This window comes from Neoarius graeffei, chromosome 11, assembly GCF_027579695.1.
Source record: "Neoarius graeffei isolate fNeoGra1 chromosome 11, fNeoGra1.pri, whole genome shotgun sequence".
In the NCBI taxonomy this organism is placed as follows: domain Eukaryota; kingdom Metazoa; phylum Chordata; class Actinopteri; order Siluriformes; family Ariidae; genus Neoarius; species Neoarius graeffei.
The window spans coordinates 32,780,334-32,807,981 of NC_083579.1; the positions used below are offsets into that span (position 1 = coordinate 32,780,334).

Consider the following 27,648-nt stretch of genomic DNA (forward strand, 5'->3'; position numbering starts at 1 on the left):
TTGCTGATACATTACCGAGCCTTATTTCCTTGTTTGGTTTCCTGATTTCCTGTTTCTCATCTTTGATTCTGCCGGGTCTACGATAGCCTGTTTGTACCTCACTTGACCTATTGCCTGTTTCACCGTTTTACGATTTTGCCTGCCATTCTGGATTGTTTACCTTCTTCAGTTATATTAATAAACACACCTTCTGCACTCACATCCGTCTCCCAACCATCTCTGACAGAATACTTCACACTCCCTGACAAAGAGACGCACATTCACCTGTTCATACGTCATGTTCAGGAACAAACTAATGTTAATGACGCTAAAACAGCCGCCATCAAATGGTGCGGTTGGGGTGTTGGACTTGACTTGGATCAATGGTGGGCTCGACTCAAATTTTTTTTAATGACTTTGACTTGACTCGGACACTGAGGACTCGAGACTGGACTCGGACTCGAGCTTTAGTGACTCGACTACAACACTGGTCAGTGCTTTGTAGCAGTCAGTAGCTGTGATATATTTTTGATTCAAAACAAGAGGCTGGTGAGGGAACAGTTTCTTGCTGCGATGACGTTGTTTCGTGGACATTCCACAATATTAACTGTAATTAGAAAAGGATAAGATCCTGGATGAAGTCATTCTTAAAAAAAAAACACCCCTGTAATAAATGGAAAGAATCACTGTGGTATAAAAGGAATAAAGCACTCCGAGGTTGTAGCAGTAAGTAACTCGGCTTCATCACACTACAACACTGTTGATTATTTTCCTGAACTGGTTTATTTCTGACTCAGCAGTCCTCCAGGTCGGTTCCTTTTTTATGAGACTTTTTTTTAACGATGAAGAAGTCCAAATTAGTCATCCATTAGTGTCTTAACCCCTTTTAATTTAACTAGTTTAATTCACAGTCGGTCTAATCTATACATCTTTAAGCACATTGACCATCGGGACACTGTAAATCAACGAGAGTGTAAAAACATGACACAGGGAACTTCTTAAATCTGCCCGATTATTCCACTGTCAGCGCTTTCCTCTCTGCTCTGTAATCGATTAGGAGTGGGGCCATCGCTGTGAAATGAACGATCTGACGCCGTTCTTGGCTCTAAATCACACTCCGGGTGTTATATCTATCTCGGTGATGTACGTCCGCAGGCTTTCTGCTGAGGACGCGCTGACGGATTCGCCCGTGCGTCTGAGCTGAGCTCGGCTCTAATATACGCATTCCGTAAATATTTATTTGCCTTGGGGAATGTTTGGAAATGTTTATGAAATAATTCCATTATTTTAAATGGTGGAGAGTACTTTTAGCTGATAACGTAAAAAAATGGCCTTGATATTTTTACGCCAAATTGAGTCATATTTGCCGTAAGAACGTCTTCGTAACGGTTTGGAAGTTGATTTAATTTCAGAAAAATCACTTCCATTTCTTAATTTGTAATGGAAGTAAATGTATTTTCCCGTCCCATTTTTATCAAGAGACAAGATAAATAAGAGAATGAATAAGTGGTGAGGTGTTCAGTAATAAACTTTAAGACTAATGGGTTTAAGACGTCTTGACTCAGCTGCAGTTTTATTCAAAACACTGAAAGTTTGACAAACTGAGCTCTCTGACCTCCATTAAACAACTTCACCAGACACGACGAGGACAAAGGAGTCATGTTTTAGCCTCCCCTTACATATACTTATCTTTTTTTCTCCCAAAAGATACAGAAGTTAGAAATTAAAGAAAGATGAAAGGAACCGTGTTAGCATCGAGGTTAAGATGAATCTGAAAGTTGTGATGATTAATGTGACAGGAGGGACTGGGATTCGAGCCGTTGTTGTTGTTGTTTTTTTCTTTTCTTTTTTTAGTTTGTTTTTGTAGGATTTTTTTCTTGTGTTATTTAGTCGCTCCATGTTACATTTGACACGTTTTTCACGTTTGACTTCATTTTTCACATTTCATTCATTTCCTTGTGCTTTTTCTAAAGATTATTCTTTACAAGATTAATTTATTTTTGCATGATTTTTATTTTTTACAACATTCAGAGACTGATTTTTTTTTTTTTTTTTTTTTTTCAAAATTCTCAAGATTTCCCCCCATGGTGCATTTTATAATTCCACACACATTTATTGCATGATTAATTTCTTTCCTTTTCATATTTGTTGTTTATTTCCCCCCAAGTGATTCTGTTCTACATCTAACTTGATGTTACATGATGAACATATTGTATTTTACAGTATGTGTAAATGTAAGGAAGATAAATAGATCAATGTCGAAACTAGATCATGATGCACTTGGACACAAAGGAGAAACGATTTATTTGCATTTATTAGTTCCTTTAGGCAATGATAACGTAAGAAGGACATTTTACTTTTTTTTCCTTTTCTCTTTATCTTTGTTTATGAGCCTCTGAATTTCCCTCTGGGATTAATAAAGTATGTAATCTAATCTTTTACATCTTTGAGATTACTCATCAGTGAAAATGCCCTTTTTTTTCTTAAATATTCTCAAATCAATGCATAAAAATAATACATGTGCTTAGGGAAATAAAAAAAATGGTGAAATAATTTATAAATAAGGAATAATGTCTGCTGAGGAAACAAACATTCTGCAATATAATATATCAACGCAGGTATTTCTGTGTGCACTTTAAAATACGCTTTAAAGGAAAGTCAGAAAAAGCCGTGTGGTTGAAATGACTCGAGATATTTATCACACTTTAGATAAGATACACTAATTCTTTTTTTTGTTTTTTGCTAACCCAGTTCATCTGACTTGTTATAAACCCTGGACGTTGTGTCCACACGTTCCTTCCTGACCGTCTGCTGTCATTTCATTCACCTTCTGCTTGATTCTTTGCTCCAGTCAACATCTGCTCGCAGTGTTAATAATGAGCCCTCTGCTCTGCCAGCCATGTCCTCCTACCAACACACATGTCAATAGAAGTACTTATCTCCTCAGGAAAATGTGCGCCAAGGGCTTTATTTGGATGCCGTTCAAGGTCAGCAGTCAGCAAAACCCTGCGTTCTGTACTACATGCTAATGCAGAGAAAAATCCGGCTTTGAGGGAAAGTTTTAGACGTGTATTAACAGTTTATTTTTCATATAAGCTCGCACCTCGTTTGACCTTTGTAGAGCATTGTAGAGGATTGTTGCTGGGGTTTTTTTCACTGTTGTTTAGAGCAGTTCAGTCTCTCTAATTGAGATGCTGCTGCTCTTCTGATACTCCATCATCCCTCAGCTCCCTTCTGCACCCAGTAGGACGCTAATATTTCTTGGCACCGCTCGAGCCAGGGCTGTCAGTTATCTTCCAGTCGAGCCACGGTAAATATCCTGCATTGATTAAGTCGATTTGCATAGGCTCAAGGCGAGGAGCTGAATACAAACCAGCATCATTTACACCCAAAATACCAGCTCGTGAAGCTCCACAGGCTTAGCACGCTGCCCAATCCAAGAGCTTTCTTTTCTCTGAAACTGTAGCACTCCCACCTGAAATGGTAGAGATGCATCCATAACATTTTTGAGACAGTATATGAGTACATGTTTTATTGTGTGTGGGTTTTTTTTGGGGGGGACACGTCATCTCACTTCTTTCAAAAAACAGTACAAACGGTCGCTTAGGGCCTCTGTACCACCCTGGGGTTGGTCCATCCATCCATTATCTGTAGCCGCTTATCCTGTGCAGGGTGGCGGGCAAGCTGGAGTCTATCCCAGCTGACTATGGGCGAGAGGCGGGGTACACCCTGGACAAGTCGCCAGGTCATCACAGGGCTGAAACATAAAGACAAACAAGCATTCACACTCACATTCACACCTACGGTCAATTTAGAGCCACCAATTAGCCTAACCTGCATGTCTTTGGACTGTGGGGGAAACCGGAGGAAACCCACACGGACACGGGTAGAGCCCCCATCAGCCACTAGGCTTGAACCCAGAACCTTCTTGCTGTGAGGCGACAGTGCTACCCACTACACTACGGTGCCGCCCCACCCTGGGGTGCCATTATTTTAAAACATGAATGAAGCACATTATTAATGGGCTAAAACGGTTTACGTATCAGGCGTTCACTTCGTTCATACACTTTTGGTGTGGCAAAAGATAGAAATTTACTATTTACAATTTAACTGAATTAGGTATGTAAAGACAAGATCATGAAGAAGTGGTGATGAAGTGATGATAACAGTCTGGGCTGGGGAACCCCCCCCCCCCAAAAAAAAAAAATCAGGAAGAAATGTCAATTAGTCAAATTGTTTGCACTCTTGTTTCCGCTTGTGAATGTAAGTAAAATGAAAAAAGTTCGAATCTAGCTAGAAATGAACTCGAGTAGGAAGTGTTTGGCGAACATGTTTAGTCATGTGCTAACTTGCTATTACTAGCTATGAAAACAGTAGTGTGTTGATTTGAAAGTAATATCTACCGTAACTAGCGAGCTAGTGTATATCTAGAGTAGAAAGTGTTCTGCTAACACACGTTTAGTTGCTAACGAGGCTCTTTGCAGCAAGAGGTCACATGCTTGGATCCTGCTTAGCAACACGAAAGCATTCAGGTAAACAAAGCCTTTTGTAAGGTTTTGGCTACATTGTGAAGATATAAATGAACAATTTATCGCGATGATAACGCAAACGGGCGGCACGGTGGTGTAGTGGTTAGCGCTGTTGCCTCACAGCAAGAAAGTCCAGGTCCAAGCCCCGTGACCGGCGAGGGCCTTTCTGTGCAGAGTTTGCATGTTCTCCCCGTGTCCACGTGGGTTTCCTCCGGGTGCTCCGGTTTCCCCCACAGTCCAAAGACATGCAGGTTAGGTTAACTGGTGGCTCTAAATTGACCGTGAGTGTGAATGGTTGTTTGTGTAAATGTGTCAGCCCTGTGATGACCTGGCGACTTGTCCAGGGTGTACCCCGCCCTTCGCCCGTAGTCAGCTGGGATAGGCTCCAGCTTGCCTGCGACCCTGTAGAGCAGGATAAAGCGGCTAGAGATAATGAGATGAGATAACGCAAACTTATTACAGCGCATCAATAGCTCATTGATCATTTTATGTGACATGCGTTTGTTCATTTTTATTCACTGAGAAAAGCGATCTTTTTAGATGGCAAGAATCACATTGCTATGGCAACAGAATTGTTTACAAGTATCCGTGTCAGTACTGCGTATGCGTTATCTATCCGAGTGAGATTAAAATTCATAAAAGTGAAGTCTGTTGGTTGGCGGATTTTGTTGGCAGTAAAAATCACACGGTTGCAGAAAATTTCTGATTAGATTTTTAGAATTACAAATCTTTGTCACATATATGCACACATGCAGCTGAGAGGAAGAGGGAAGCCGAACTTCGTGTTATCATTGCGGTAAATTGTTTGTTTATATCTTCAAGCTGTAGCCAAACATTACAAAAACTACTATATACGTTGAAAACTTTTATTATGGAGCTGCTTTGTTTGATCTATTAGAATTACAGTAAGTGCTTTTAGGTGTACATACCTTGCGAAATTGCCATGTTGTTTGGCCACAAAGTTCCAAACGCCATCCATTGAAAGCCCATGCCTTGGCGATAAAATAATTTTTTCCTGTAAAAATAAACCGAACGCAAACTAAGAAAACTATGTTGACAATTCTTCAAGAAAAGGAAAGAGATGAAGCACTATAAACTGCTGAAACTTTTGTACTTGACTTTGCCGAGGGTTTTGTTTGCCTGAATGTTTGCTCTCCACTTTCATGTTGCTAAGCAGTATCCAAGTACATGACCTCTAGTTGCAAAGAGCCTCTTGTTATTACTAACTATGACAGCAGTAGTGTTTTGATTTGAAAGTACTATGTAACTAGTGGACTAGCTCGTATTGAGAGTAGGAAGTGTTTGACTAACACATGTTAAGTTGCTAACTTGTTACCAGTAGCTATGACAACAGTACTGTGTTGATTTGAAAGTAGTATCTAACTAGTGAGCTAGCTCATACCTAGAAAAAGAAGTACTTAGCTAACACACATTTAGTCGCTAAAGGCCCGGTCCCACTGCACTTACGGATGCAAAGAGGATGTAAAACGTAAAAAAATCTTTGCCATCCGTTGGAAAACGCTATGCATCCGTTGTGTACTCATTGCATACGTGCTTCATACGCTCTATCCATCGAGCATCCGTCCACTGTGATTTCATCCGCGCAAAAAGTTTTGAGCTGCACAAAACTTTTAGAACGGATGAACTTTCCGCCGTGTATGATGTAAATCCGCGACATATACGAGCAACAAACGTTCTATGTCCGTTATCATCCGTTAAACGTCTGCTGTATCCTCTCTGCATCCTCTGGGCATCCTTGCAACTCACATCCGCTGCAGCTGAAAACGGAAAGAGGGAGGAAAGATAAGGTACATGAAACGTCTATTCATCGTTAGTAGCACGGAAATAGAAAGGATGTAAGCGTATGCATCTCGTATATAAAGTATTCAAAACGGACAAAGCGTTTATATCTGGGATGTATCTCGTATATTTAGGATGTCTGGAGTATGTCTAGAGTATGTAGAAGGACACCTAGCGGACAATCAATATTTTGTATAAAAAGGGGGACAAAATCATCTAGTAGTAGAGATGTATTGATGTAGCCGCCAGCACGTCTTTCCGCTTTATGCTGACGGCGTGCGTGCTGCATCCCTTTATATCCGCGGAGCAGACGCAATTCATACCCCCCGCATGCGCAGTGAACGGTCTGCATCCGATATACATCCGCGCAACATCCCCTTTGTTTCCGTTAGGCGTACGTGATGCATCCCCTTCACCCGCTATGCATCCGCTCTTTCTGCTATGCGTCCGCTTCTCAGTTATCACCAGTAACCCCTTCGGAGCTGTCATCCACTTCCATCCGCTTTCATCCGCTAGGCTTCCTATGAACATGCGTTTAACATCCCCGCTATATACTACCCACGTCCGTTCTTTTCCGTTCTATTTTCGCCAATTTTGTCCATTTCTGGAGCGGATGAAAACGGATAGAGCCACCCCCGAAATTTTGCTCATCCGCTGTGTCCTTTTTGCATACGTTTTGTGTCCATCGGCCAGTGGGACCGGGCCTTAACTTGTTATTACTGGCCATGACAACAGTATTCTGTTGATTTGAAAGTAGTATCTAATTATCGAGTTAGTGCGTATCAAGAGTAGGAAGTGTTCGGCTTACACAAGTTAAGTCTCTAACTTGTTACTAGTAGCTATGACAACAGTACTGTGTTGATCTGAAAGTAGTATCTAGCTAGCGAGCTAGCTCATACCTAGAAAAAGATGTATTTGGCTAATACGCATTTAGTTGCTAACTTATGACTTACTATGACAACAGTATTCTGTTGATTTGAAAGTAGTATTTAACTAGCAAGCTAGCATGTACCCGTATCAAGAGTAGGAAGTGTTCGGCTTACACAAGTTAAGTCGCTAACTTGTTACTAGTAGCGCTGACAACAGTACTATGTTGATTTGAAAGTAGTATTTAACTAGTGAGCTAGCGTGTATCTAGTGTAAGAAGTGTTTGGCTAACACACGTTTAGTTGCTAACTTGTTATTACTAGCTATGACAACAGTAGTGTGTTGATTTGAAAGTAGTATCTAACTAGCGAGCTAGTTCATACCTAGAAAAAGGAGTACTTGGCTAGCACACATTAAGTCACGAACTTGTTACTAGTAGCTATGACAACATTATTCTGTTGATTTGAAAGTAGTATTTAACTAGCAAGCTAGCACGTATCGAGTAGGAAGTGTTTGGTTTACACAAGTTAAGTCGCTAACTTGTTACTATTAGCTATGACAACAGTACTGTGTTGATTTGAAAGTAGTATCTAACTTGCGAGCTAGTTCATACCTAGAAAAAGAACTACTTGGCTAACACACGTTTAGTCGCTAACTTGTTATTACTGGCTATGAAAACAGTAGTGTGTTTACTTGAAAGATAATCAGCACTCTTGTGATTGCAACATCAATCTGCAGTTATTTTCAGAAATGGAGCATTGTAAATTATCACAACTGATAAGGAAATGATTTTCAAACCTGTTTTCAAACATTTTGACTCAATACTAAATAGTGTAATGGTTTAAAGGTTATTTTTTCAGCTGCATTATATATTTTGAGGTGCCACTGAGTCAGCGTTATTTATTTTACATCATTTACTTATATTAATTACCCTGGATTGAATAACGGGATTGAATAATGACCGGTTGCCAAGAACATCAAGAATCATCACCAAGAACAACATTCTGGCTCAGCGCTGTTAATTCCACTCACCTAGCCTTACCTGGAGACATTTCTTCTTGCCATTTGTTGCTAGTGATGAAGTCATTGTGCTAAGTTTCATGAATTGTACCATGGAAGTGTCTCAGCAGTGCTCAGTGCTCGCAGATGTGAACTGCTCGCTCTCGCATGCAACAGCTCATAGTCTGATTTGATTGTGAAATACGTCCAGATAGCTGTCATGTCATGTCATGCGTGTTGTCTATCTGTTAGCGTAACAACATATACCAGGCTTACATCACGTGGTATCACATAGTATTGGATGTTGTTATCTGAGTAGATCTAACTTGACATTGGTATCACTATCAACATATCGTTATCAGATCGCCAACATTTAATTTTAATAAAAACGTCTTTGTGAATGCAGCTCCAAAAAAAATCCCCAGCATCCTTCTTTCTGTTTTTGTTCTATGCTCATTCACGCTCCACTTTCAAGCTTCTTACCTCAAGGAGAGCCATGACACAAAAGTAGAGTTGGGTTTTAAAAGCAGAAAAGGGATTTTTTTTTTTTTTTTGGAAAGTGGCTAGCTTTTGATGCAGCCTCATTGAAGATGCACAATGAGCTTATCTCGACAGGATTGGAGTCTCTGGCCATATTGCAGAGTTCTCAGCTTCTCTTGTTTACCGATGCGTCTGTAGTAATTGTGTGGCTTTTTGCTTCCGTATACACCACCGGTTTTACCTAGCAGATTAGAGATTAGTGCGCATGCTAACAGTGTGCAGTTTTTAGAGATTTATTCCCAGACTAAGCAATCCAAGCACTTTTTTTTTTCCCAACAGAACCACAGGCTATTTGAACAAAATCTGCCGACTGAAAGAGAAGCGTTCGTGTGGAGGAAACGTCAGCGTTACCCCTAGCGAGCCGTCATCACATTTCAGAGTGTGTGCACTTGGCAATGAGAGGCTGGTGATCTCATCACTGAAACACATATTCTCATACTCAAGCCCTGATTTAGTAAGCGTTCATATGCGTGGTAGTGTTTGGAGTTAAAGGAGGAGAAGACAGTGTTGAAATCAGGTTGTTCAGCGTGACGATCGTCCTGTGGAGCCATGCAGAGTTTGGATACAGCCAGAATGCAAAAGAAGTGTGTAGATACGATGAGTGTGTTCTGTTAATGAGATAAATGTGAAGGGAAAATCTGCTGAAGGAGATCTGAACATGTGAAGAGAAGCAAGATTTGGGACTTGGCAGTGAAAACGATTACTTTGAGTTCCTTAGAGTAATAATTATGCTATAAATCTCTTTCGAACATGGTGCCGTGATCTTACTGTCACGTTTTACTTTCACGTCCTGGTCCTGGCTCCGCCCCTTGTGTTCTAGTCATGTGCATTCATTCCAGTTGTTTCCACCGGTTTCCTGTTTAGTTCCCAAAATCCTTTATCTATGTATATGCTTGTGTTTCTGTGTCTCTTTGCAATGTTTTGTTCCATGTTTTTACGCATTATACGTGTCTCTGAGCCATTGTTTCCTTTTGTTCCATTTTCTTGCTCTGGGGTTTATTGACTTCCTAATTTTGACCCGTTGCCTGTTTTGCATGTTCATGGTTTTAGATAATCCTGGTTTATTTCTGCCCGCTGATATTTTGGCACATGCTATGGACTCTGGCCACGATTTCTGGTTTGCTTACAGTAAAAGCCACATTGATTAAATACACTTGTGACCTGCTTCTGAACACACATTACAAATAATAAGAAGGAAGAAAACTTCATCCATCCATTATCCGTAGCCGCTTATCCTGTGCAGGGTCGCGGGCAAACTGGAGCCTATCCCAGCTGACTATGGGTGAGAGGTGGGGTACACCCTGGACAAGTCACCAGATCATCATAGGGCTGATACATAGAGACGCACAACCATTCACACTCACATTCACACCTACAGTCAATTTCATCTCATTATCTCTAGCCGCTTTATCCTGTTCTACACTGTAAAAAAAAAAAAGTGACCATCTCAACTTAAATTTTCTAGGCAACATGATGCAAGAGAATTTTGTGTTGAGATGGTCAACAACAAAAGGTAAGTTGGTTGAACTCAAATTTAAACACGAAAATCCTTCTTAAGTCAACAAAGATCCTTGTTAAGTCAACAAGGATTTCTGAGTTGAAATTTGAGATCAACCAACGTACTATTTGTTGTTGACCATCTCAACTCAAAATTCTCTTGCATCATGTTGCCTAGAAAATTCTAGTTTACTCAACCTGTCTCAATTGCTGTTGACCTAACAAGGATTTCTGAGTTTAAATTTGAGTTCAGCCAACGTACTATTTGTTGTTGACCATCTCAACTCAAAATTCTCTTGCATCATGTTGCCTAGAAAATTTGAGTTTACATTTGATTTCAACCAACGTATTTTTGCTGTTACCCAAATTAGGTTACTCTTCTTATAATAACAAATAAATGTTTGCTATAATAACATGTATTTCTACATTTCATATGATGTTTTTTTTTTCAAGTTACCTGTACCTTAAAACATACAATAAATCACTGGCGCAAAGAAGACACTTACAAATAATTGTCAAAGGAAAACACTTTTATTTGTAAGACTGTGTCTCTTGCAAATGAAAAAGAATTCTGCAATGTGCAGGAAAAAAGTGATCCACTTCCAGACAGATTGCTACATGTCAATCTCACATTTCAATTTTAGAATGAAGAACTAAAGACCTTTGTTGAAATTTACCTGAACATTAAAGTCAAGTTGGATTACAGACTATAATTTGAAATTTTGAACACATTTGTTGAATGAGTCTTTCACAAGTGTTCTGGAGTAAACTGACATTTATACCACAATAAAAAAGGGGCTCAGACTGCATCACAAACAAGTGCTCAGGCTCCATCAGCTACTTGCACTTGACAAAATAAACTAACTGTGACTGCTGTGTCAATTTCAAAATTCAATTTTACGACAAAAAACTAAAAAAAAAACTTAAACCTTTACCTGAGTATTCAAATCAAGTTAACCTTCACAGCTGAGCGTCAGTGTTAATATATGGACTACACAGTATGATTTGAAATTTTGCAAACATTTGTTGAATGATTAAGGCCTTTAAAAGTATAAAGTGTTCTGGAATAAACTGAAATTCTACATCACAAAAAAAATGCTCAGGCTGCATCACAGAAACAAGTGCTCAGGCTGCATCAGCTACTTGCACTTGACAAAATAAACCAACTGTGACTGCTATGTGTCAATCTCACATTTCAATTTTACGACAAAGAACTAAAAACCTTTGTTAACCTTTACCTGAGCTTTAAATCAAGTTAACCTTTACACCTGAGTATCGGTGTTAATACCTGGATTACAGACACTATACTTTTAAAAGCCTTAATCATTCAAGAAATGCGTGCAAAATTTGTAATAATAGTGTTCAATCCCCAAATGTTAGGGTTTTGCTGGGATTCGAACCTGGTTCATTGGTGTGATGATCCAGCAAACCCCCACTAGGCCACCAGGGGAATGACTCAAATGCAGAGGCGTGAGGCGGAAGTAGAAAAAGTAACAAAAGGTTTATTTATACTATGTACACTATATACAATCTAGGGCAAAACAAAAAAACAAAAACAAAGAGTATAATGCAAAAAGAAAAAGGCAAAAATGCAAAAGCTCAGAAGATCCACAAAACACAGCACAAAGGAAACTGGAGATAAACATAACAGCACAAAGACTCCATGACAAGAGGACTGAACTCAGGGGTATAAATACACAAACTAATTAAGGACACAGGTGAAGATAATTAGGACTAACAGGCAATTAACAAAAAAAAACACAAAACACAGGAACAGTGGCGGCCTCTAGAGGCCAAAATAAATATGACACGAAAAGGAAATAACAGCGGCCTCTAGAGGCCAAAACAGTCCAAGTCCTAACAGGACCCCCCCCTCTAGGAGCGTCTCCTGACGTTCCCAGGGCGATCCGGATGGGCCGAATGGAAGTCCCGACACAGTTCTTTATCCAGGACATCCCGAGCAGGAACCCAGCAGCGCTCCTCAGGACCATAGCCCTCCCAGTCCACCAGATATTGCAACCCGCCGCGGACCCGGCGGGAGTCAAGCAGGCGATGCACAGTGAAGACAGTTTGCCCCTGGAAGATGCGGGGGGGTGGGGGGTTCCTAGGGGCAGGGGCATACGTAGACGTCAGTACAGGCCGCAACAGGGAAACATGGAAAGTGGGGTTGATCCTCAGAGTCCGGGGCAACTGGAGCCGGTAGGAGACAGGGTTCACCCTGCGCACCACCTTGAAGGGGCCAATGTAGCGAGGAGCAAGCTTGCGGTTCTCCACCCGCAGCGGAAGGTCCTTAGTGGACAGCCAAACCCGCTGCCCAGGGTGGAAAGTGTGTGCAGGTCTTCTATGGCGGTTGGCCTATCTGTACAAGAAATCCCAGAAAGGAGACCTCGGGAACATGAAATTCGCATTTCTGGGCCTTGGCGAACAGATTGTTCTGTAGCAGCCTCTGGAGAACCTGGCGGACATGGTGGTGGTGCTCCTGCACGGTCTTGGAAAAGATAAGGATGTCATCGAGGTAGACAAAGACGTACAGGTTAATCATGTCCCTTAAGACGTCGTTGATTAGGGCCTGAAAAACAGCTGGTGCGTTGGTGAGTCCGAAGAGCATCACCTGGTATTCGTAGTGCCCAGACGGGGTGTTAAAGGCAGTCTTCCACTCGTCTCCCTGTCGGATACGGATGAGGTGGTATGCGTTCCGTAGGTCCAACTTGGTGAAGACAGTGGCGCCTTGGAGCAGGTCGAAAGCAGTGGACATCAGCGGAAGGGGATATCGGTTGCGCACAGTGATCTTGTTCAGGCCCCTGTAGTCAATACATGGTCGAAGCCCCCCATCCTTCTTGCCGACAAAGAAGAAGCCGGCACCAGCAGGTGAGGTGGAGGGTCGAATGAACCCAGAGACCAGGGCGTCTTTGAGGTATTCCTCCATAGCCTTGCGTTCTGGCTGAGAGAGGGAAAACAGTCTGCCACGAGGAGGGGTAGTCCCAGGGAGCAAGTCGATGGCACAGTCGTAGGCCCGGTGCGGAGGAAGAACGGCGGCCCTGCTCTTGCTGAATACTTCCTTGAGATCCCAGTACTCTGTGGGAACTTGAGATAACTCGGTGAGATCAGGGGGCTCGGCAGGAGACACAGGAGAGCTAGAGAGCAGACAAGAGGCATGGCATGCAGGGCCCCATTCCACAACCTGGCTTGTTACCCAGTCTATGCGAGGGTTGTGGCGAATAAGCCAAGGAAGGTCTAGAATAACTGGGAACTCAGGTGAAGGAATCAGGTGCAGGGATATTTCTTCCTTGTGACCTTGAGACTGGAGGAAGACTGGAGAAGTAACTTGGGTGACTCTTCCATCACCTAACGCTTGGCCATCGAGGGCAGACACAGACAGTGGGACTTCAAGAGGTGCAGTCGGAATATTGATGCTTTGGGCGAAGTGAATATCCATAAAGTTCCCAGCTGCCCCTGAGTCTATCAAAGCTTGACAAGAGTGGACAGACTCACCCCAGGAGATGGAGACCGGGATGTAGATTCCTTGGCCAGGGAGTCCGGGAGAGAGGGTAGGCCCCGTCACAACCCTCCCTCGGCTGGACGGGGCGGTCCTTTTCCCAAGAGTTCGGGACATGATGCTCGGAAGTGACCAGGCTTGCCACAGTAGATGCAGCACTTGTCCCTCCTTCTGCGCTCCCTCTCAGATGCGGAGAGGCGAGTACGACCCACTTGCATGGGTTCTGGACAGTCACTGAAGGAGGTAGACGGTCTCCAGGTAGAGGTAGGGAGGCTGGGGGGGCTCAAGGCTTGGTGGCGTTCTCTCATCCTGTTGTCCAGACGAATAGCATGTGAGATGAGGGTTTCGAGGTCACTTGGGCATCCAATAGAGGCCAAACCGTCCTTGATGGGGTCAGACAGACCATGGTGGAAGGCTGACACCAGGGCAGTCTCGTTCCATCCACTTACTGCTGCGAGTGTTCGGAACGAGATGGCGTAATCTGCGACGCTTCCTCCTTGCCGGATGGACATGAGCTTTCGGGCTGCGTCGGTACTGATGTCTGCCTGATCGAAGACCCGAAGCATCTCTTCAGAAAACAGCTGGAAATCAAAGCACTCAGGTCCCTGTCTTTGCCAGATAGCAGTAGCCCAGGCTCGCGCCTTACCAGCTAATAAGGTGATCACAAAGGCAATCTTGCGGCGATCCGTAGTGTAGGTGGTAGGCTGAAGCTCAAAGGTGAGTTGACACTGGGTAAGGAACTCTCGGCACTCACTGTGCTTGCCGTCATACCTCTGTGGTGCAGGAAGGCTGGGTTCGCGAGGTGAAGAAGGCAGCATGGCAGGAGGCACTGGAGCAGGAGTGGGAGCTGGATCAGGAACTGGATCAGGAGCAGGAGATGCAGGCAGAGATGTCAGGGTTTTCCCAATTTGCTGAAGTAGTTCCTCGTGGCAAGCAAGGGCCTCACGTTGGCTGGTGAGCGTACGTCCATGAGCGTCCATGGTCGCTCCGAAGCGTGTCAAAGCTGCCATAATTCCCTGAAGGTTGGCCGGGTAGACAGTTGAAGCAGCCTCTGCTGAGTCGGTCATGACGGAGTCTTTCTGTTAGGGTTTTGCTGGGATTCGAACCTGGTTCGTTGGTGTGATGATCCAGCAAACCCCCACTAGGCCACCAGGGGAATGACTCAAATGCAGAGGCGTGAGGCGGAAGTAGAAAAAGTAACAAAAGGTTTATTTATACTATGTACACTATATACAATCTAGGGCAAAACAAAAAAACAAAAACAAAGAGTATAATGCAAAAAGAAAAAGGCAAAAATGCAAAAGCTCAGAAGATCCACAAAACACAGCACAAAGGAAACTGGAGATAAACATAACAGCACAAAGACTCCGTGACAAGAGGACTGAACTCAGGGGTATAAATACACAAACTAATTAAGGACACAGGTGAAGATAATTAGGACTAACAGGCAATTAACAAAAAAAAACACAAAACACAGGAACAGTGGCGGCCTCTAGAGGCCAAAATAAATATGACACGAAAAGGAAATAACAGCGGCCTCTAGAGGCCAAAACAGTCCAAGTCCTAACACCAAAAAGTACTTCAGAACAAGCACGTTCCTCCTTGATGTGATTTGACCCTGCGCAGAGGTAAGGAAACCCCATACAGCACGTGTATATATGCGTCATTGGTTCTACCAACAAGGATACCAACATGCAGCATTGCAACAGGTTGCAGCTAGTTCTATCAACAAGGATATCTTTGATATTTGGATGTTAAAATTCTTGATAGCTCAACATGATATCACAATGAGAGAAAGTGTATTAGGCCGACCTGGTTTAGTTGGTTGTAAGTGAAAATGACATTTCTGAGTCAAATGATATGTAAAATCTATGTTCAATCAACACCCGCCCGTAAAATATTTTACAGTGTACAGGGTCGCAGGCAAGCTGGAGCCTATCCCAGCTGACTACGGGCGAAAGGCGGGGTACACCCTGGACAAGTCGCCAGGTCATCACAGGGCTGACACATAGACACAGACAACCATTCACACTCACATTCACACCTACGGTCAATTTAGAGTCACCAGTTAACCTAACCTGCATGTCTTTGGACTGTGGGGGAAACCGGAGGAAACCCACGCAGACACGGGGAGAACATGCAAACTCCACACAGAAAGGACCCTGTCGGCCACTGGGCTTGAACCCAGAACCTTCTTGCTGTGAGGTGACGGTGCTAACCACTACACCACCATGCCGCCAGGAAGAAAAAGTTTTTTTTGTTTTTTGTTTTTTAATTATTCTTTTTCATAAATACATTTAAAATATAATAATAATAATAATAATAATAATAATACATGTAAATCAGATGACAATATCAAAACCTTTTTCAAAATTTTTGCTGTATAAAAAAAAACATGAAAATGCAAAGAATATCCAATAGAATTTAAAACATTACTGCTGTTATATTCTTGTGACATACATCAAATTGTAATGCAACCTGGACACATCATCAGTGATGTAACCTGGGGTCCGCGAGTGTTTTGGGTCTTTCAGCATCATACACTCTCACCCAGGCGGTCCAGCCAGGGTGGATCAAGCCCCAACCTGTGTCCAGGTAGCGCTACCCTACCCACGGATCTCCTCTCCTTATCCACAGCCACATTGAGGCAACTTCTGCTGCTTTAGTGGCCTCCTTGATGGCTCTTCGCCTCCTGACTCCTGTGATGCCCAGCATGTTATAGGCCCTGCAGAGGGACTGGCCTGCGAACCCTCTGCATCCCACCTCAATGGGCTCACACCGTGCTTGCCACCCACTGCTCCGGCATTCCTCCAATAGCTCGGTGTATTTTGCCCTCTTCCTCTCATTGGCATCCTCGATTCGGTCCTCCCAGGGAACGATGAGTTCCAAGAGAACAACCTGCTTGGGCGTTTCCGAGATAAGCACCATGTCTGGCCTCAGTGCTATTATGGCGACAGTTTCTGGAAACTTCAGTTGCTTCGCCAGGCCAACTTTCAGCTCTAAGTCTTGTGTCGTTGCTAACAGGCCAGAATAGGTGGTCCTGGCAGCTGATGTTGGCTTCTCCCCAGCCCTGATGAAAACGATGGTGTTCTTCACTGGGCGGAGGTGCTTGCAGTGACTATTCCCACTGCTGATGGTATTCGCTATTGCCTTCAGGACTTGGTCATGGCGCCAGCAGTAGTGCCCCTCGCCTAGGGCTTTTGAACAGCAACTGAGGATGTGTTCTAGGGTCCCCCTCTTCAGGCACAAGGTGCAGGCTGGTGACTCCACCTTTCCCCAGCAGAACAAGTTGGATGGGCTTGGTAGAACATCATAGACAGCCTGGATCAAGACTCTTTTGTGATGGAGCTCAGCTTTCCACAGCTCCACTAATGAGACTTTGCGGTCCACTGCTTGTTCCCATCTCGTCCAGGCTCCCTGCTGCCGCATTCCAGCCGTCCTGCTGGCTCACTCCTCCTCCACTGATGCCCACACCTCTTCCTGAACCAGTGCTCTCCTATCCTTCCCCTGTGCCTTGTCATAGCGAGGTGTTATGCTACTACCTAGGCCCGCTCTTCCACGAGTTACTGCTCCCACCAATGCCCTGTGCCATAACCGTGACTCAGCGACATCCACAGCCTCTGCTGCCCTCCACTTCCATCCTGTCCTCACTTCAATCCCCGCCTGGGAGACTTTTGGGTCATTGGACTTTTGGTACTGCAGCACCTCCCTAGTATGGCTCACCTTGAATTCTTCATTCAGGCTGCTGATAGGCAGCTTCAGCTTGTTGTTCTGACCATACAGGGCGATGCTGCTCAGACTCCAGGGTAGACCCAGTCACTTCCGTAGGAACCTGCTGACTCTCCTCTCGAAGCCCTCGACCATGGAGATTGGAACCTCACAGACTAAGAGGGGCCAGAGTATCCATGGTAGGATGCCATGCTGGTAAATCTAGGCCTTGAATTTGCCAGGTAGGCCCAACTTATCCACTGCAGCTAGCCAGGCTTCCAGTTCTAGGTTGGTTGCATGGATGGCTGCCGTGTCTCTCAGGCTGCAGTCAAACACCTTTCCCAGGTTCTTCACTGGTTTCTCAGTGATAGATGGTATCTGGGTGCTGCCAAGTGCGAAGTGGAACTTGTTGGTGACCTTATCTTTCTTCAGCACCAGGGATCTAGATTTTGCCGGCTTAAAGCTCATGCGAGCCCAGGTGGTCATTTCCTCCAGGCCCTTCAGGATCCACCTGCTCCCTGGGACATGTGGTGTTGTCACAGTCAGGTCGTCCATGAAGGCCCTAATGGGCACCTGTCAGACACCGGACTTTGTGAGGGGCCCTCTGAACTGAACCTCAACAGACTTCACCAGCATGTTCATAGCGAGTGCGAACAGGATCACTGAAATAGTGCATCCAGTGATGATCCCCTTCTCAAGCTTGTGCCAGTCTGAGGTTGTAGACCCAGCAGAGACTCTCAGACTGAAGCTGTTGTAGTAGTCCAGAATGAGGTCCCTGAATTTGCCTGGGATATGGTGCCGGCACAGTGCCTCTTTGACCAGTTTATGAGGTATGGACCCATAGGCGTTTGTGAGGTCCAACCACAGCACCACAAGGTTCCCCTTGTTCTCCCGGGCTTCCCTCATCAGCTGGGTGATCACGCCTGTGTGCTCCAGACACCCCGGTACCTTTGGGATCCCTCCTTTCTGGACCAAGGTATCAATGTAGGAGTTCCTCAGGAGGTAGTCTGTCAGGCGCCTTGCAACAATGCTGAAGAATAGCTTTCCCTCAACACTGAGCAGCGAGATGGTTCTGAACTGATCGAAGGTCTTCAATTCTTTCTCCTTTGGAATCCACACCCCTTCTGCAAACCGCCACTGTTGGGCTACTTTTTCCCTCCTCCAGATCACCTTCAGGATCCTCCAGAGCCTGTGGAGTAACTTTGGGCAGTTCTTATATACCTTATAAAGTACCCCACTTGGTCCTGGGGCTGAGCTTGCTCTAGCCTTCGTGATCACCTCCTGGATCTCCTTCCAGCTAGGCTCCTTCCCATTGAAATCCAGAGTTGGTGCAGGTGGATCAATCAAAGACTGGCAGTGGCTCAGATCTTGCTCCCTGGATTTGTCACCAAACATGTCTCTGAGATACTGGTCGACTTCAGTTTTGGAGCATGAGAGCTGTCCGCTATGCTTCTGCCCAAACAGCTGTTTTGTGAACCCAAATGGGTTCGCTATAAAGGCAGTTTGTTTCCTGGCCCACTATTTCCTCCTTCTCCTGTGCCACTCAGCTCTCCTTAAGGCCATGAGCTTCTTGCGGAAGATGTTACGCAGCTCTGTGAGAGGTCCCCTCTCCTTTTCCTTTACCTCCTTGAACAGTCTCCTCAGGTTCTTCAGCTCCTGCCGAAGCTGGTGGATCTTATTCGCTCTGTTGCTCATGGTGTAAGGGAGCTTCATTGCTCTCTTCTCCTCCAGCCCAAATCTCTCAGCTGCTAGGCTGATGATGATATTAAATAATATTTTTGAGAAATGTTCTCATTTATGATCTTTTTTTTTACTTACTCCTGCATTTTAGTAGAAACACTCAAATTGCTCTAATTTGCTATATTACCCATTTGAGAAATGCAAACATCTGTAAAGGAAACATCTGTTACTAAATCAGCATACAGTATACTCTTTATTGTTTGTTGTGATTACAATTTTTAAAAATTTTCAATGAATGTCAAGTTTCACCATAACTTTTTTTATTCATTACCATTTTAATGCCGTTATTTTTCTCATGTTCACGGACATGTCTTTAATCAGTGACAGCCTCAGTGCTGAAAGCTGTAAGAAACTCACTTCAGACAGTATCGATTCTCTATATTTGAACTCAAGGTCCTAATCATTTACATAGAGCTAAAAGACATGAAGCGTCACTGCGTGGTCGGTTTGGCCCTTATCAAGAGATACCAAGAGGAATCAATAAAAAGCTTGGAATCTTGATTTCGACCTGAAAATCATTTGTCCTTTAAATAATGAATCATTTCTCCAACGCTGAGAATAAATGGTACGGATTTAGGTGGATTTGCTTATCTCTTGGACACCGTAAAGCATTACGCTCTCACAGCTTTGGAAAGCATTTGGAGGGGAAAAAAAAAGACGCTAATCTTCTGGGAATTTGATATAAACTTCCTGTCGCTGTCAAGTCAGTGTAAGAAAAGAGACGTGATTAAGCCTTGGTGCAGAGATGAATGCAGTGATAATCGAAAACAATTTCCCATTGTTTCTGTTGGAAGAAGTGCTTCTTCTGCCTGCCAGGAAAAAAAAAAAACCTGCTATAAATAAGTGATTATAAACTGCAGAAACTCGACTGCTCTGAACATAATGGAAAAAATACACAGGAGATATTTTCTACATTGGCAGATTGTGGATTTTTCCTCAAGTGTTATTTAATAACAGTTTTACTCAAGTGTGATTTTTGTATCACACTTCACACCTGCATAAGGCCTTCATTACACCTGCTATAAACCTACCAAACATTTGTAGATCCCTATTTCCGTATGCCTAAGCCATCATAAATACCGATTTTGTCAGTGACACTTTCCAGCTTGAATTACTATATGACGTCATGACACCTGACTGTGTAAGTCCGTGTTCTTCTGTCTGCTCCATCATTAGGCTATCATTCAGTTATCATAAGTACTCATAACATATTCAAGATTTTTTATTTGTCATATACACAATAACAGACACAGCGGTTTATTATTGGGTAATGAAATTCTTATTTTGCAACTGCCCTATATTTTATGAAATATAAAATATAAAGTGCATATGGAATGCAAAATATAAAGGTAGAGTGAAAAATGAAGATAACATTAAAAAAAGGAGAGGCAAACAATGTGCAAACATAGAGGTAGATACTGTATACTTTGCAATGTCTTGTGCAAAATTGCTAATATAATCCGTGGTTCAAAGCCTGATGGAAATATAGAGGTAGATGGTGATTATAATCCGTGGTTCAAAAGCCTGATGGCCTGGGGTAAAAACTGTTTGTCAGTCTAGTAGTCCTTGCTTTCACACTCCTGTAGCGTCTGCCAGATGGTAGGAGCATGAATAGTCTGTGTTGTGGGTGTGTTTGGTCCCCGATGATGCTCTGTGCCCTTTTTGTGACCCGGGTGTTGTAAATGTCCTGTAGTGGGGGGAGGACAGCTCCACAGATGAACTGTGCCATTTTAATGACACGCTGGAGAGCCTTTCTGTCCTGAGTTGTGCAGTTCCCATACCACACAGTGATGGAATTTGTCAGGACGCTCTCCACTGTGCACCTGTAGAAGTTGCTGAGGAGTTTGGTGGACAGTCCAAATTTCCTCAGCTTCCTCAGGAAGAAGAGTCTCTGTTGAGCCTTCTTGATGGTCTGCTGTGTGTTGTGTGTCCAGGTGAGAGCCTCACTGATGTGAGTTCCGAGGAATTTAAATGTTTTCACCCTCTCCACCTGTGTCCCGTTGATGTGCAGCGAGGCGTGCTGGTCTCTCCTCCTCTTCCTCGGGTCAATAATCATCTCCTTGGTCTTCTCAGCATTCAAGGAGAGGTTATTTTCCTGGCACCAGGAGACCAGCTGAGCCACCTCCTCCCTGTAGGCGCTCTCATCTCCGCCGGTGATCAGCCCAATGACAGTGGTGTCGTCAGCGAACTTGATGATGGAAGTGTTGCTCTGGGTGGGGGTGCAGTCGTAGGTGAAGAGGGTGTACAGGCGTGAACTGAGCACACAGCCTTGGGGGGTCCCTGTGCTCACTGTCTTGGTGCTGGATGTTCTGGTACCGACTCTGACAGCCTGGGGTCTGTTTGTGAGAAAGTCCAGGACCCAGCAGCAGAGGGAGGATGTCAGTCCAAGGGTGGAGAGCTTCTCTGTCAGTCTGCTGGGGATGACAGTGTTGAAGGCTGAACTGTAGTCCACAAACAGCATTCGAACATAGGTGTCCCTGTGTTCCAGGTGTGACAAGGCTGTGTGGATGGCTGCATTGACGGCATCATCAGTTGAACGGTTCTGACAATATGCAAATTGAAGGGGGTCTATTGTGTCTGGGATGCCCTTTTTGATGTATGACATGACTATCCTCTCAAAACACTTCATTACAACTGAAGTGAGTGCAATTGGGCAATAGTCATTCAGGCATGTTATATTGTTTTTCTTTGGGAGGGGCACTATGGTGGTGGTCTTGAAGCATGTAGGCACAGAAGACATGGAGAGGGATAGGTTGAAAATGTCTGTGAAGACCTCTGCTAACTGTGTGGAGCAGGCCCTCAAAGCACGGCCGGGGATGTTGCCAGGGCCGGCTGCCTTTCGGGGGTTAGTCCTCCTGAAGACCTTGCTCACCTCGGTTATGGTCACAATAGGTGAAGAGCTCTGTGCTGCCTCTGTTGGTCGAATCCCTCTGTGTTGGTTGGTGTTGAGGGTGTCGAAGCGAGCATAGAACTCATTCAGCTCATCTGGTGATGTGTTGTGGTTGGCTGTGACCCTGCTGTTCTTCTGCTGGAAATTGGTGATGTGTTGCAGGCCCTGCCACATGCATCTGGAGTCTGAGGTGTTGTAATAACCTTCCAGCTTCAGTCTGTACTGCCTCTTGGCTTCCCTGATGGATCTGCGTAGGTCATATCTGGCCTTTTTATATCCATCTGCGTTGCCAGAGGCAAAAGCGGTGGAGCGTGCATGTAGCATGGAGCGTTAATCCAAGGTTTTTGGTTAGGATATATTTTGCAGCGCTTGGTGGGGACAATGTCATTAATACACGTACTGATGTAGCTGGTGACCGCAGATGCATATTCCTCTAAATCCACAGAACAGTCTTCTCTCAAAGCAGCAGTCTTAAACACATCCCAGTTTGTAGAACTGAAGCAGTCCTGGAGCACTAGATCAGTCTCTTCATTCCAAACTTTAACAGTTTTACTCATTGGGGGGACTTGTTTGAGAAGGGCCTTGTAAGCTGGGTAGAGGAACACAGAGATGTGGTCAGACTGTCCAAAGTGGGGGCGGGGCACAGCCTTGTAGCCATTTCTCACATTGCTGTAGACATGGTCCAGGATGTTGTTGTCCCTTGTCGGAAAGCTCACATGTTGATGGTACTTTGGTAGCACAGTCCTGAGGTTGCAATGATTAAAATCCCCGGCCACGATGAACACAGCATCTGGGTGTGTGGTCTCGTATTTGCCGATGATGTCATGTAGTAGTCCTAGCGCTGTAGTGCGGTCGGCCCGCGGCGGGATGTAAACAGCCAGCATAAACACAGCACTGAACTCCCTTGGTAGATAAAAGGGTCTGCACTTCACCATCAGCACTTCAATGTCCACACAACAGTGTTTTTCAACCACCTGTACGTCTGTACACCATCTGTTGTTAACATAAACACACACACACCGCCACCTTTGTTTTTACCGGAAGCAGATGTGCGGTCTCCGCGGTGCATGGAGTGGGTCTGTAGTTCAATGGCCAGGTCTGGCAGGCTTGCAGTAGTCCAGGTTTCCGTAAAAATCAGGGCACAACACTCTCTGATCTCACGTTGAGATGTTATCCTGGTTCTCAGCTCATCCATCTTATTCTCGAGCGAGCGAACGTTAGCTAGCAGAAGGCTAGGTAGCAGTGGTCTTGTAGCTCTAGCCTTTAGCCTAGCATGTAGCCCGCCTCTCTTACCGCGCCTCCGTTTCGGGTGCGTGGATCGTCGGCTGTTTCACCTACTCGAGTCTGGTGATGATGTGGCCTGCCGGATGGTGTCGGTTTAGCTTCGGTCGGTGTCAGCGATGAGAAGAAAGCTACAGTCCAGAAGGACTGGACTGGGCCCATGGTGAATTTTACCAATGTCCAGAAGTGTGTCTTTGCTGTAGGTGATCCTAGTGTACAAGCACTGAGCATTTGTCACAATCAAAATTACTAAAATAAACAATAAAGACAATCGGTGTCGGGAGCGCGTCACAAACACGTTCGCCACGGGGGGCGCCATTGTGCAGTCATAAGAAACACTATACTCAAAAACTAGAGAACATACATAACCCTATTGTTACCATGTAATGACTGTCACTGTTAACCCTTCTCTATGGAACAGTGTTAGAAAGCATCATTAGCCCTATTAACACCAAAAGTCATGTTAGCCAGACATTGCACAGAATCTTTTTTTTTTCCAAGTGCTAACTTTAATTCATTTTCTAAATCCAAACCTCATTTTAATTTCAGTGACCCTGGAATACCAGAAGTACACAGTACAAAGTCAGTGGTCATATAAGTGTTATAATGCAGCTTATCGCAATAAGAATCTTTCAGTCGGTACACAAACTTGACATCAAAATAGGTGGTATTTATTCCAGCTGGCACATTAACAAACACGTTTTTATATATCTAGGAATACAGCATGTGATATTGTTATAAGGGGCATATGTAGCCCTATGAATGCTATATTGAATAATGTACGACCTTTTTTTTTGTGTTGTTGCTGAAATGCTGATTTGGCTTTGGATACCCTTTGAAATGTGGATGGATGTTTGATGGATGGATGGATGGATGGATGGATGGATGGATGGATGGATGGATGGATGGATGGATGGATATATTAAATTTTCACTTTCTTAAATAAGTGATGGAAAATATTGAACTTTTTCATGATATTCTAATTGTTTGAGATGCACTTGTAGATAGATAGATAGATAGATAGATAGATAGATAGATAGATAGATAGATAGATAGATAGATAGATAGATAGATTGTTTGGTGGATAGATAGATGGATGGATGGATGGATGGATGGATGGATGGGTGTTTGGTGGATAGATGGATGGATGGATGGATGGATAAATTGAATAATTTTCTGTATTGTTACACAGATTTGGCTTTGGATATCTTTTTGAAATATTTTGAAACAGTTTTAATTAAATTAAATAATTATTTAATTAATAGATAAATAAATAGGGTGGCACGGTGGTGTAGTGGTTAGCACTGTCGTCTCACAGCAAGAAGGTCTTGGGTTCGAGCCCAGCAGCCAGCGAGGGCCTTTCTGTGCGGAGTCTGCATGTTCTCCCCGTGTCTGCGTGGGTTTCCTCCGGGTGCTCTGGTTTCCCCCACAGTCCAAAGACATGCAAGTTAGGCTAATTGGTGGCTCTAAATTGACCGTAGGTGTGAATGTGAGTGTGAATGATTGTATGTCTCTGTGTCAGCCCTGCGATGATCTGGCGACTTGTCCAGGGTGTACCCCGCCTCTTGCCCATAGTCAGCTGGGATAGGATCCAGCTTGCCTGCGACCCTGTAGAACAGGATAAGTGACTACAGATAATGGATGGATGGATATTTGCATATTATTGTGTATTAATTTGTAATAGTTATTCATAAAGCATTGTTATTATTTCTGTTTATAAAGGGTTTGGTTTTTTTTTTTTTGCATTCACAGCATTTAACACTGAATAACGATTGTGGGTCAGAGTTCTTAAGCTGTTTTTGATATTTAACGTCCTTCTCTCATTCCGAGCAGGAAGACTGGAGATCATTTCAAATTTTCTCTGGAATCAGTCAATTACCTTTCTCATCACCTTCTCAATCTGCATTCTCTCTCTGTCTTTCAGCCACAAGATGAGTCATTTGCCACACTAAATATAAATTCAATGAATAATTTTATATTTACTCCGAGCCATATTCCACAGCGCTCCTGCATGGAGAGCCACCCTGTCTGCCATCTCACGTCTCTCTGATGCGCATTCAAATGCATTTTATCGCTCAACTTGGCCAAAGTGGGGGAAAAAATCTCTTCCTCAGTCATCCAAACCCATCAGCAATGTAGAGGGGAAGAGGAAGGGTAATATAGGGCTGAGGTGAGAGTGAAGGGGGGCACTTATTTATTATCTAGGCAAAGCCAATCGTATTTACGATTGTGCGCTTTCACAGATGAGCGTACTCTCCATTACGTCTTCTGTTATTTATAATTTCATAAACCCGCTCTATGACAGTACTTATTTTATCCCGCATTCGAATCTGCACCTAATAAAGACATGCCAAGCACAATGTGCATGTGCGTGCGTGCGTGCGTGTGTGTGTGTGTGAAAAACGAGCTTTCAGCATCGGCTGATGTGAGCCACTAAAGGTTTTGAAAAGGGGGTAAATCAGAAGCAGAGACGATGCGGTCCGGGCATCCATGAAAATCCAAGGAAACTATTAAAATACCAAATGGAGGTGACGACCAGAAATGATCGGAGGCAGCAATCCTTCAGAATGAGTTTTGAAATAAAGCCAGAGATGAAATATAGAGCTTTGAAAAGGGTGTATTTATGAAATATTTATGATTATTTTAAAGTCAATTAAGTCATGGGGTCAGGTACCAATATTTGGTGTTTGGTGGGACGAAACCCACGCAAACACGGGGAGAACATGCAAACTCCACATGGAAAGGCCCCTGTCGTCCACTGGGCTCAAACCCAGAACTTTCTTGCTGTGAGGTGACAGTGCTAACCACTACACCACCATGCCGCCCTGTTCGAAGTATATTTTACAAATAAATAACAAGAAGGACTGAACTTACTGGAGCCTGAGGCATCTGCGTCAAGGTCTATTTTTTGATCATTTTTCTACAACAAATCTAAGAAATCATGCAATTTTTTTTTCCATTTGGAAAAATGTGTCATTTTTTGCAAGGATTCTTTGCTGACAGTGCTGCCTCACTCACTACAAACAAATTTATTTGCAAATAATTTGCAGGAGCATTTGCACAAGACATCTAGGAATAGGATTATTCATGAAAATTCATAAAAAAATTATTCATGTGAGTTCAAAAAGATTCACCTTCTACATTTTGCTCTCGAGTTCATCCTTCCATCCATCCATCCATCCATCCATTATCTGTAACCGCTTATCCTGTGCAGGGTCACGGGCAAGCTGGAGCCTATTTCAGTTGACTATGGGTAAGAGGCAGGGTACACCCTGGACAAGTTGCCAGGTTATCACAGGGCTGACACATAGAGACAAACAACCACTCACACTCACATACACACCTACTGTCAATTTAGAGCCACCAATTAACCTAACCTGCATGTCTTTGGACTGTGGGGGAAACCGGAGCACCTGGAGGAAACCCACACAGATACGGGGAGAACATGCAAACTCCACACAGAAAGGTCCCTGTCAGCCACTGGACTTGAACCCAGAACCTTCTTGTTGTGAGGTGACAGTGCTAACCACTACACCACCATGCCATCCCAAGTTTCTGTAATTTATCTCACTATCTCTAGCCGCTTTATCCTGTTCTACAGGGTCGCAGGCAAGCTGGAGCCTATCCCAGCTGACTACGGGCGAAAGGCGGGGTACACCCTGGGCAAGTTGCCAGGTCATCACAGGGCTGACACATAGACACAGACAATTATATTTAAGCAAATTCACGAATGTAAATCTCAATCAGTCGGGTTCAACTCATATAATTGGCCGTAGTTGACGCAGATGCGGAAAGTGTGATCATGCTTCCATCGCTTATTTATTTCACACACATAGTTTGTGAAACTTCATCATTTCTTATTAATGTCTTGAAAGTAAGTGATCCAGAACACAGCCAAATTATTAAAACAAGCAAGTCTAGCCATTCAACTAGGGCAAAAGTAATGGCACCCAAAACAAGAAGGAAGCGTGGCTAGATGTAAATCAGCTGGACTATGAACATACTTGGTCATTTTAATCTGACTGATCAACAGTATGAAGAATACTGTCATTGTGGGACTCCTCAATTATGCCCATTTCAAGCATGGCCTTGAGTTCGGCCCGGACCACATTTTTTGTGTGTTTGGGCAGGCAGTAAGGGTGGCTGCGCACTACCACCCCCAGGGGTGTCTCAATGTGGTGTTCTATGAGGTGGGTGCGGCCAGGCAGGGGCAAAAACACATCAGAAAATTCCTTCTGCAACTGAGCTACCTCTGTGAGTTGGGCCAGGGAGAGGTGGTCTCCACAAGGGACCAGAGGGGTTGGAGATGTCAATTTTTTATT

At 43.9% G+C, this 27,648-nt stretch overlaps 1 protein-coding gene across 1 annotated transcript in view; it reads left to right on the forward strand.

The window, feature by feature from the left end:
- Positions 1-27,648, forward strand: part of nrxn3a (neurexin 3a) — an 851,023-nt gene that overhangs the window by 792,525 nt on the left and 30,850 nt on the right. The gene's annotated exons all lie outside the window — the stretch shown is intronic.